This window comes from Tympanuchus pallidicinctus, unplaced genomic scaffold (assembly GCF_026119805.1).
Source record: "Tympanuchus pallidicinctus isolate F22 unplaced genomic scaffold, pur_lepc_1.0 scaffold5, whole genome shotgun sequence".
Classification (NCBI taxonomy): Eukaryota; Metazoa; Chordata; class Aves; order Galliformes; family Phasianidae; genus Tympanuchus; species Tympanuchus pallidicinctus.
Window position 1 is genome coordinate 33,115,854 of NW_026294769.1, and position 12,650 is coordinate 33,128,503.

The 12,650-nt window shown below is 36.4% G+C and overlaps 1 long non-coding RNA gene across 1 annotated transcript in view; it reads right to left on the minus strand.

Annotated features, from left to right (window-relative positions):
* Positions 1-12,650, minus strand: part of LOC128090912 (uncharacterized) — a 37,032-nt gene that overhangs the window by 12,267 nt on the left and 12,115 nt on the right. The window lies entirely within an intron of this gene.

Consider the following 12,650-nt stretch of genomic DNA (forward strand, 5'->3'; position numbering starts at 1 on the left):
GAGAAGAAACAAAACAGTGGCAGGAATTCAGAGGATAAAACAAAAGAAAAAGATACAGAGGAACAGTCCACACTAATGCCATATGGCTGACAAATCTAAATGCAGTCTTACCTGCGTGGAGCTCTTTATCTACACATTCACGCCAGACAGGACAAATTAGTCAAGTATGAGTATATTTAGAAAAAGTGTAGGTGTTTGAGAAAATAGTTTGGAGTGAGGAGCTCAGATTGCATTTCTTGTTTCTGCAAGTACTTATACCTACTTTAGAAGGAGTACATTTGGAGTACTAACCCTAAGTAGGGCCTCACAACAGAGATGGTTCAATTAGAGTATTTTTCTGAGCACAGCTTAGTGTCCTATGATGCAAAAGGTGGACGTGAGATGTTCTGTATGCCAAAGGATGCTTGCTGAACCCTGGTCTTGAGACAGAAATAGCAGACACTGAAAGAGGCCAAGGAAAGATCACAATGGACAAGGGAAGATCACAAGAAACTGCCCCACAGCTTCTATGGTCACAGGCCATATTGGAAAATAAGAGTGATTCTTGCACACTGATGTCTCATGTAAGTGGTGCACATTTTGATCACACTGAATAGACATGATGATCTGCGTCACTAGTGCTTCTGGACTCAGCTGGTTCCTTTGTTCACTCACATAATATGGCCTTATGCAGAGGGTGAATGTATAGGACTGATTCATGATTCTCATGTAGCTTTTCTATCTATCTGTCTTAGCTTTATGGTGACCCTAACAAAGATTACCCTGTCACTCCAGGGGAAAGAGCAAGTGGATAAAGCTACACTTCTGTGCAAAACTGGAACAGACATTAATCTATATTTTTTGTAGTGATCATAAATGACAGAACTGACCTTTCATGAACTGCAGTTATGGGTAGGTCTGCAGAGCCTAAAATTGTATTGGACAGCATGTCTGCTCAAGCTAGTAATTCTGCTGGTACTTGTCAGAGGACATGTCACTCTTGCTCTTGTATACTGTGAACATAAACTTTGGTCTGGGGAAATGTAATGATTCTCAGAGCCAAATTCATCAAGCTTCACCAATGTAAGTTGAGTGCTTGTGAATTTTGAGCTGTTAAGTTGTTTAGGGACAATGCTTTCTGGGTGAAAATGCTGTGATATGGAGTCTAGAAGACTAACCACAGTGAAGAGTGATCTCTGTTGTACTCACTGGCAAATAAATTTACAGAACAGCTTATACAAACCGCAGGCCTGCTCCAAAAGTGATATCTTCTTTTTTATTATGTTGGTCTACAACATGAGAAGTGGATGTTAGTGGTACTGCAGTAAAGGGAGAATCTTTCTGTCAATATTTTGCTTCATTTTGTTGCTGTGTGACAGATGGCAGCAGAGGGACAGTCTGACAAAATGGTGTCTGATGTGGAAGTGTGTCTAAAGCAAAGGTATGTCACTGAATTTCTCTACATGGAAAAATGGCACCCACTGACATTCACTGACACTTGTGAAGGTTTGTGGAAACCAACCAGTGGATGTGAGCACAGCGAGGTGGTAGGTGATGCATTTCAGCAACATTGTTGTAGCTGTGAAACAGTGGATCACCTGCAGTGGTACACGTTTAGATGAGCATGGCATGCAGGCTCTTGTTCATCACTGACAAGAATGCATAATGGTGATAACTGTGCTGAAAAAAAAGTGTTTTGTAGCTGAGAATTTGCTTTATCAAATTTGTATCTGTTATATTTTCCACAAAAACAGAAAGGAGGCATTACTCTCAGAGTGATCTATATTCCTGCTTAAGAATGTAACTATATGCGTGTCTTTGTACAATGTGAAAGAAATTGCAGAGGAAATGTAGATCACCAGGAAGTGATGGAAGGAAATCATTTACAGAATTTCATTTTTTTTTTTTCTGCTGGATAGTGAGTTTTCGCTCGTGAATTATTCTCATTATGCATGACGAAGCAGCACCCTTAAAATGGTCTAATAGTGAGAAGAAAATGTATATCTCAGTGGAGATTTTCCTTGCAATCTTTGAAATTACCTTCAGCTTTGTGAGGGTTATATATGATAGGCTTAAATAAACTGGAATCCACTCTTTGAATGATCTCTAAGAGATACAACAATTTACAGTTAAAGTTGGAGCAGACATTGTTATGGTTTGCCTGTCTTCATCTGCTGGCTGAACTGCATTACAACTCTACAATTTTGAAGAAACTTGGTTGGGTTTAGAGACAACAATGAAGAGCAAGATGTTTAGAGTCTGGATTCCTATTTCTACTTCAGATAATTACCTAGAATGTTAAGCCAAAAATCCTTCATCTTGATTTAGTTAAGAAATCTTTTTCTTATCTGTCACCATTCTATGACAGACAAAGATGTCACAGGTTTTTGCTGATTTATAGATTAACTCCTGCACCCATCAGCAAGACAATTTTTTTTCCAAACAGTACATCTGGATGCCAAAAAGGATCTCATTCTACATAATGAGAACATGTCATGTACGTCTCAATACCATTGCCATATCTGTTTTTGATCACATGAGAATTATTTATTTTACTAATATAATCAAACAAATGAAAAACAAACTCAAGATATTTATATTTCCTAGTTAAAAATGTGGCTTGGTTAATGTTCTCAACACTGCTGCACCTGTCAGTGTTGCGAAAAGTCTCTTCCCCAGATTGGCATCACTATGTTAGCAGAATCCCTATCAAAGATGTAGCTCTGCCAAGGTAAATTTGTTTTTGCTGGCTTTGCTTATAATGTTCAGAAGGCCAGTGGGGAAAAAACAAACAAGCAAGAGCTAGCTGCTGTTGGATGACATATTTTTTTCTGCAGCTAGATGAATGTAGATGAGCCTTTGAAAGAAAACTTAGGGGAAAAAAAAAAGGTGAATGACTGTGTTTTCTCTATGAAAAGGGAAGTAACACTCCCATCTACTCTAATTCAGCAAAAAATTTCCAGTGCTTCTAAGAGATCATGAGTTCCATAAAATTGAATTAGTAAGGCTTTCAGTTATCACATGGAATATTTTTCTATATTACATAATTTAAAACTTCTGTTTTCATTAAACAGTCCTAAAAAATGCTCCCTCAGAAAGACAAATATCTTTGCTACATATTGCAGAATAACAGATGATAATCAGTTTGACTGGACATCAGTGTTCTGGAATACTTGATTGCAGCTTCTCTCTTAATTCCTTTTGACTATGCTGCTTTTCTCTGCACTTATACCTTGGGTAAGATTTCCATTTGTGAATTTCACTCCTAACCATTCCACTCACAAATAGAGTTACATTCTTTTAGAAAAGCTATATGGGCTACGCAGACCAAGGGAACCATGGTGAAGAATTGAGTTGCCTGCAAGAGGTAATGAAGTCCTCCTTTCTCTGGTTGTCCTCCATAACTCCATTCACTAATGGAACCCCTTATTTTTGTCCTAAATTTGTAAAATAATTTATTGTGCATGCAAAATTGTGCTGTGCCTTGGAGTTAAAAATTCCACCTACTTTTACCAGATATTTTACCAGCTAATTTAGTCATGGTTTCAGTAGCTTGATATCAGCAAAATCAACTAGATTTATTTTTATATTTCTAATACATTTTTACAGGAAAAGAAGTAGAGCATTGCATTAAGTAGGAGTTTTATTTTTGTAACATTTTTTTCCTCTCATTATCAATTCAGTGGTTAAATTTACATGCAGAGGTGTTGATTCTCTGAAAAGCAATTCATCTTTCTTGAGTTTAGCTGTCACAAATAAAATAAATGCCCCAGGAATTGTTACTATTTTAGACTGGATGTGCACACTTTATGGACTGATGTGCTAATTTTCATTAGTTTGGATGAAAACAGATAGCTTGGCTTGTAGCCTCAGTAGTTAAGAGCCAAGTGATTTTAAGATGAAGAGAAGACAAAGTCTGTGGTATCACACTTAGGTAAGCATGGTCTTGTGGTGTTATTTTGCTTTTTTTTTTTTTTTTTTTTTTTTTTTTTTTTTTTTTTTGTGGTGTTTTTTTGCTTATTTTGCTCAACATGGGTTGAAAGCAGAATGTAATACTGAAATATTTCAGAAGAAAATTCTGCTTTTTAGATGATTGATCTAATCCCTGTGAAATCCATATTTGAAGTAGCACTGAGAAAATATTTTTTTTTAATTATGAATACTTTCAAGATCAGCTGAAATTGCTGACAAAAAAATATAATGAAGTCACTCTAAAAATATTCATGAAAAAGAAGTTGGTGTTGTGAAATATTGAAGAGCAGTTTGAATCACTAATATTTTATTTTGACAATTTCAACCTGTTGCAATTTGATTTCATAGAAATATTTTAGCATGTCTACCTCTAGTTATATTTTGAACTGAGAAATGTTGACCAGAAAATTGGAACCATTTTTTGAAGAAGAAAACAACATGTCGTATTTTAATATATATTTGTCACTAGAAATGATGCTTGATTGGAAGTGACTGTATTTTCAGATGAAAAATGTTAAAAATTCCCAATTTCTTCTATTACCTACTCCTTCTACTATGAAAAAGCCATAAGCAGTCACTAGGAAGAATGGCCTGCCTGGCTAACTGATAAATATTCTGACAGATTCTTTTAAGTCAAAATCAGCCAAGAGAAAGTCTTACTTTTCCTCCTGAGCTGGTCTTTGTGGTACCATCTGTAAGTGAAGTTAAAAAAATGCAGCAAATGGAGATAGAGTTCCTTCACTGCTTGGGCACATTACCCTTTCTGCATCATCTAAAAGTTGTCACTGCACTGTCTGACAGCACCATCTGGTTCAGAATACAATATTTCAGATATGGCCATTTCTACACCTAAATGTGCTTCCACCATATATAACTTAAGTGCTTTTTGCTTTTGTGCTATAACTTCTGAAATTGTAATGCTGATGCTATATCTTCAAATGATCCAAAAAAGCCAGAATATTTAAACAGAAGCAATGAATAATGCACATCAGAAACAGAGAAAAGCAAACAAACAAAAGTCAATGGGAATCTCCTCATCTGCCATGAAAGGCAGAAGGATACACAATATGCATTGCTCTCATTTTTAGAAAGGTTAGAATAATCTTTGCCAGCTGTGGAGAACTCTCAGGAGCTCTTCCAACAGTAGCAGGTCATTTACAGCATCACTAGCTCATACCATCCAACCTGCCCACCTTTAATGTATCAACCAGGAATGATCTACAGAATATAAAGATCTCTACAAGTACAGTCTTCTGAGAATCATAATCACTGGCTATATGGCATTTGTACTGAATTAGAATTGCAGAGCCTGTTTCATACTGGGCCAATCTTATCTAATTAAATAGGAAAAACATATTCAGTACTCATAACTGTATTTCTTCCATTAGCAAGTGGGGAAACTACTCTTGGAGATGAAAGGAAAGATTCAGTGGAACACTCAAACTATCTTGCACCACTCTCTGACAAAAAGCATCCATAAATCTGTTTTTATGTGGTGGTTGCAACAAACTTCTGACTGCTTTGTCTCATTAGAGTTGCTGAAAGAAATTGGAATTTGTCCCTAGCCTGGCAAACTAGGCCCTCTACCTGTAAATTATTAAACCTTATGTGTGTCAGGTGTGCTCAGAAAAGAATAAGCCAGAGAATAGAGAGAAATAGAGGTTGCATCACTAGATGCAGAAACCAGAAAAAAAGATCAGATGAGAACAATCACATTTTGGTTTGCTTCAGCTTTATTTGCCTATTAAGAAACATGGAACACTGCAACTGTCAATGAAAGGTCATAGCAATACAGGGAAAAACAGGCTCTGTGCACACACTGATGAGTGAAATGTAGCACTTTACTGACTGATGTGGGTATTGTTTTTTGAAAAAATATTTAATGATGGAGAGATGTGCTCAGTCGGAAGACATCATTTTTTCATCGTACTGGAAACAGGAGGATATGCTCCACAGAACTAACAGAAAAAGTTAATATGATGCAAACTTATGTGAGTAAATACTGGTTCTGATGGCAGAGTGGACTGCTCAGCAGCACTGAGTTTTCCAGAGTGCTACTGTGTCTTAATGGCTCCACCTAAAATAACAAACCCTTGACAAGTGCCATTTGCTAACCTGAGTTGTAAGAGCCTCAGCCCACTCTTGATCTCTTAGGCACATCAAATTGACCCTGGCACCTCCGTGTGTCACAGAACATGCACAGCTTTCCCTCAGGTTTTACTTGAAACAATTTTAGGCAATCAAATCCTGACTTGCCTGGGCTCTGTGTTACACCTTTGGCTGCATTTTTGCAGGTTAACTGAACAAACACTTTAGAACATAGCATGTCAGGAGAAAAAATAGGAATCAAACAATTAAGCAAAAATAGAGGTAGTTAAATGTAAAATATCTGAATATCTCTAGTTTCTAATGAAACAAATACTGCAGGCATCAATTGGATTACGTGCATAGAAAACTGAAGGGCCATGAGTGTGATTACTTTGTAGTGGAAGTCTGAACAAAGATGTGCCTTTACATTGTTACCCTAAAGGTTCTCCATAACAATGACAGTCATCTGCAAAAATATGAGTCTCTACAGCATAATATCACAGATTTAGCCATTAAATGCCATTGGGAGCAATGCTGCTACTCCTAGGAAAAGTGCCATTACTGAACATCTATAAAACAATAAAAATCTCAACTTATCTTCTACAAGGTGTTACTTAGCAATCAGTTTCTTTTCTGCTTCAAAATCTGGAATAAATGAAGAACAGCTGGAGGATAGAATGCAGGCACTGACTGGCCTGAAGCTCTGGGCAAGAGGCATGGCAGAGACAGCTTTTGGCCTCTCCAGTGGGCTGTGCTATCTGGCCTTCTTTTTGTCAGAAAACAGAGTGTTCATACTAGGTACCATTCACCACAATGCATCAGGTTGTCTGAAGTTACACAGCACAACCCAATTTCATTTACTGCAATTTCACATGCATTTTCTTTACTGAAACAATAAAAACAAGACAAACTTCCACCATTATAACATTTTCACTGACACAACAAATGCAGAAATATGCCTTTAATATACCAGCATGCAATGATTTGTAACAGTATGTGAGCACATAAACGATGACTGACCAGTGGCAGAGTGATCTCTAGCAGCATGATTCATTCCAGACATTAAATCCTTATAGCTCTCCTGCATCCTCAATTCAAAACCCCATGCTTTTCACATTGCTCACTAGACCCCGAGAATAACATGATCATTTCGGAAGTTCAGGCTTGCCTACAGGCAAGAACTTGTCCCATCATAGCAGAAACAAAAGTAGCATAGCAGGATCTTCACTATTAGGGACAGTGGCAGGAATTGTCCTCTTGAAACAACAGCTCTCTTATGTGTGAGCTTAGGTGTCGTTATTTTGTTTTTATAAATATCACTCTCAACTGTCTCTGTATCAACCTAGATACATAATGAGCATAATAATTCTTGGCAGATAATGAGAAGTGAAGTTCCAGAAAAATATTCACAGTTTGGAAATGTTTTACATTGTCAATGTCAGTAAAAGGGAATAAGAATATAAAACCACACTGATATTTTGCAAATTAACATTTGATTACTGTAGCTCCTCTAATAAATGTATAATTAGAAGGGATACTAAGGACAACCCCTGCTGCTTGGGCAAAGATTTGAGGCTCTTTGGCAATACTATTCTTTCTACACTCCTCCGATAATTATCTCCCTTAGTAAGCTTTTTTGCTTACTAAGACAAATATCCCAGTCCAGATAAAGGTGTTACAATGGACTAGAATGTGACTATGTGTGAAGTCTGATAAAATATATCAATGTAGAGATAAAACATTTATTTACAGACAGAATTGTGTCTATCTGTGATGTAGCAACCAAATCAATTTGTCAACAAATTAAATGTACACTGCTGGCATCTGGCTTCTAGAAACTGGCTATTTTATAAATATAGAGATAGATAAATTAGCTAGATTAAATAGATAGATATAGTATGCTTGGGCTGAATAGCTATGAACCCTAAAGGGATTTATCTTATAAATTCTTGTGTAGTAGATTACTTTATACTCAAGGCTTATAGCTATCAAGGCTTTAAATCATAGATTTATTGGCTTTCATGAAAGATGACACATGAATCATTCTGTACTATAAAGAAAAACATGATAACTGTTTGTTCATTTTTTAATTTGTTATATGAGGAAAAACCCTTCATTCTCTTGTTTTGATTCAGTAGCGAATTACAAAATGGCAAAGAGGTAAAAAGATCTTTAGTCTTTGGCATTAAATAGGCTTTAAGGTCTTCCTGATGAACAATTAGTACCCGCAGGCTACAAGCTATGAGCTGCCTCAGTGGGATTCTTGTGCACTCATTTGCTATGCTACACTCAAGCAGAGTAATGCTTGCATTGCTTAAATACAGTAAATGCTCAGCAGGCACTGGGGAAGAAGGCATGGGAAGAGCTGATCTGAACCCAGCCTTAGAAAAATAGAATATTAGAGGAGTCAGGTAAGAAACCAAAGCATTATTTATTGCAATAGCCCATGTGCTGTTTGACACAATTACTTTCATGAATTTGGAGGTGCTGGAGTTCTAAACCAAAGATGAGTAGGGAAAAGGACAGTTTTGGAGCAGTAATAACAAAGCACAGATGTGAATTCCTCACAGTCAGTGCTTCAGAATGTTTGTTTAATGCTGAAGAACATTTGATGTTCATTTCTTCCTCATTCTGCTTGTTGTACACATAGGTCTTGCAGGTTTTGGCCTTGTGTACGCTATGTATTGTGGCGGGGTGTTGTGAGTCTTCGGTGATGCAGAATGTATTGCTGAGGACCTGTGTGAATGAGGACTTGTTTGCCTGAGAGGACAGAGGAGGATGTACGATGTCCTCAGGTTATGTCTCCCAGCTCTCTACTCCTGTGCTCTATATCTAAACCTTGTTGAATCTGCCAGGTTGGTACATACACACAGCTCCTGCATGTTCCACTGTAGTGTAGACAAGTTTTTCTCTGAACCTGTGTTTATAACCTAACCACCTCAGGTGTGTTGATCCTGATTGTATTTTGTACTTACTCAGACAGAAACAATGCTCAAGGAAGTTTCTCATCTGTGGGATGCAGTAATTCATCCAGTTCAGTGCTTTTGCAGCCATCAGATAACACTTTACATTAAAACACCTCTCTGTTATACAGCCATAATTAGCTGGAACAGCTGGGAAACAATATGCAGATAGTGTTTAGCCTACTGTTTAGATTCTACAAAACTGCCCTGTAAAATTATTTTTTATTATTTAGTCAGTATTTGCAAGCAAGATTATCTCTTTCCTTGAAAGATACTTCATTCATTTTTTCATCCATTAGTCTCAGATGAAAAACATGCCAATGATATAATAAATAATTCATTGCTTACATTAAACTTATTAAATATTATTTCTGTCCAAATTATGTACCTATACCTTAACTCCATATATAGGATCCTAATTTTCAGAATAAGAGAGTTCCGTTAAAGAACTATCCCACAAAACTGAAAATACATAATGAATACAGTGAGCTACCACTCATTACTGAAAGTTTGTCATGGAATGTGCAAGACATATATATGAAAAAATACACTAAAATTATTGTTCAGATGAAAATAAAAACCAAAACATCCTACTGAAACTGCTTTGGTAATCTAGGAAATAGAACTAGTTACACAAAATGCATTTGTCAGAGCTACTGAGGCTGACTGCCGCTAAAATATCACTATGTAGCTTTACATCTTGTCCAAAAGACAATAAACTAACTTCTGATCTCTTTTATCCCCATGTTAGCATGGTGTTGTTATCTAAATGTGGTAATGATGTTGCTAAAGGCAGTTTCCATAAGCTTTGAGAGTACCCAGTTATTGTTTTGGTTATGATTTTAAGTGGCCACGATAAGCAAACTGAAAGATAACATCTTCAAGATTCAGTGAGATTAAATATAATTAAAAGTGCTGTTAACACTGGAAATGGGAGACATGAATACCAAATTTTCAGTGTTGCAAACTTCAACTAATTCAATGAAATTGATGGAAATGATTTTGCTTTTCTCTCTTGCTCAAGCCTACTACCAGTATACACACAGTCTGTATGACCTAACAATTTTTAACCAAGGAGATTAGTCAGAGTATGCAGTAGAATAACCTGTTAGATGTACATAGGTTAGAAATGTGTTACTATTGAAGGAACACATTTTCAACAGTTCTCTGATATTTTTCCTCAACTTTAAAAGCATAAAAAATGTGCCACATAATACATCATATATTTTCTCTGTTCAGTTATCAAGACCTTAATATTTTACCTTTGTGTATTTTTTCAAATTCATTTTAAAGATGGCATTGAAATTCACAGCTGTTTCAAAAGGAACATAGAATCCTGAAAGGACAGGTTTATAGAATTTTAAAATAAATTTCAAATGCTCAGCCTGTCATCATACCATCCATTGCAATGAGTATAAATAACATCCCTTTAATATATGAAGAATTGGGAGGGGGGAAAGAAACAGATATTTGCATTGCAAAAAAACTCCAGGTGCTCCTTGGAGTTGTGTGGGACATACTCCAGTTGACAATATGGAAATTCTGTCGCTCAGGCCAAAAAGCTTGTTGCTATGGGGACAAAATAGCAGCATCACTTGACAACTTGGTGTTTGTTAGAATTGGCAGAAACTTTGAGAGAGGGGCTGCTGGAGGATTTCATGTGGGTGTGTACTAGGGTCAGAGGGATGGTTAGGAGAAAAAAACACTGAGAAATTCCCTCAACCTTAGAATCTCTCCTTCACGTATATCCTTTTAAAATTATTTATTTTTTTTGTGCACTATACCTTCTTAGTAGAAGAAAAGGTTTTGAATCAAGAATGAAAGGAGGGCTTGTGTTCAGATACCAACTAGCAATGCATCAGTTCTAGGACACATATATATTGAACAGTAAGGAAATCATGCAAGAACTGGCAAAGAGATAAAGGTGCAGTAAAAGCCAGCATAATTTCTGGTTGTTTCCTCTGAGTAGTCATGTCATCTGTATCACAGATGAGATGATAGTTGGAATATTATAGTAACTGCAGCTCAGTATGTAGAAAGAGATTAATTGAAATTAAAATTTAAAAACTGGTAGTAGTAATTATCAAGAACTGGGTTTAAAGGTGTAAGTACTAACAGTGTTTAGTTTGGCTGAATGTCAGATAAGATATGTCTCACTAGTTTGTTAATACTTCAGGAGTCTGAACATCAAAGCAGTTAAGAAAATACTTAGTCAAGTATTGGAAGAAATTGAGATGGAGCTGAGGAAAATAGAATTTAAATCAAATGCAAGGGAAAGAATCCTACTGATTCTACAGAATGCTACAGGTAATGCTACAGAATGATCACAGTGTATTAGAAAGAGTATTCTTCACTTGGAATGTCCCAGGTGACATTGGACAACACATGGAAAAATGTACATTAGATATAAAATGTGCACTGTGTTGTAGCTAAGAAATGTATCAATCTTTATATTTTGAATTCTGGGATGCATGAATAAAATCTGGTGAGTGTATTAAAGTGCCTATCTAGCTGAAACAAACACAGGAAACAAAAATTGAAAAATGAATCTGTAGCAGTGCATGAAGAATTGGGAAGGTGCTATATTTGAGTAATGTACTTTTACCAGCAAAAATCTTCAGATTCCAGTGCTGCAGGAGAGTGGAGGGTGAGAAATGCTGTCCCATTCCTGTCATAGGTAAAAATACTGAATTTTCATGAACTGCAACGTGGTCTAAATAAAAGGATCTGGGATTATATTATTGCAGGCATTCGGGAATGCTTTTCATTCCTTTGTATTTTTTTAGGGGAATTCTAGCTTTCTTTTGTCTGCTAGAAGAAAGAAAAAGGTGCATGTTTTCTAAGCTGGTATGGTACAAACTATATATTAGCTGTGACAATGTTTTTTAGTCTTTTTTCCTGCAGGCAAAATGCCTCTGTTTCCCTTCTGATCTCTTATGATCATGTCACCCAGACTTTTTCCTTTCCCTGTGCAAATCAAAATCAATTAGAAGTATCCCCACAGGACTTAGTTTTCAGAGAACATACAGATCCACACCTCTAATTGAAGTCAATGATAGCTGCAGGCATGTGGTATCTCTGGAACTGAGGCTCTATACAGCTAAGTAAGGAAAAACATATGGATTTTGTAGGTAATATACCACTGGAGAAATCTCTAAATAGAGACTGAAATAATGAAGGTACATGTTTTATACTATAGTCCAACTTGCAATCACTAGGCCGTCTCACCACAGGGGAAAAATGGATATTAAGAGTTATTGAACATTGCCATTTTTTGCTGTGGATCAGCTTGAAGTTATTTAGCACAGATGTTTCTGTAATTGTGACACACTGGGAAAATCCACAGGCTCAATAGCCCTCAAACTTGCACTTCCATCTGTGCAGTGTGATGGTCTACATTTACAGCACATGACTGCAAAATAAAATGCACAAGAATAGTGTCTGGTTTAAGATCTACTGCCATATTTTTTCTAGCACTATCTGCACTTTTATTTACCTGTACCTCAAGATCCTATGTTTAGATGTAGTCCAATTATAAGTGTCATTTATGCCTAGTGAAAATAATAGTGTGTTAAAATATGTACAAAATTTGACAGTATGGTTAGAAAGTTTTCATGATGTGAAATGGCTGACAGAAATCTAACAGTA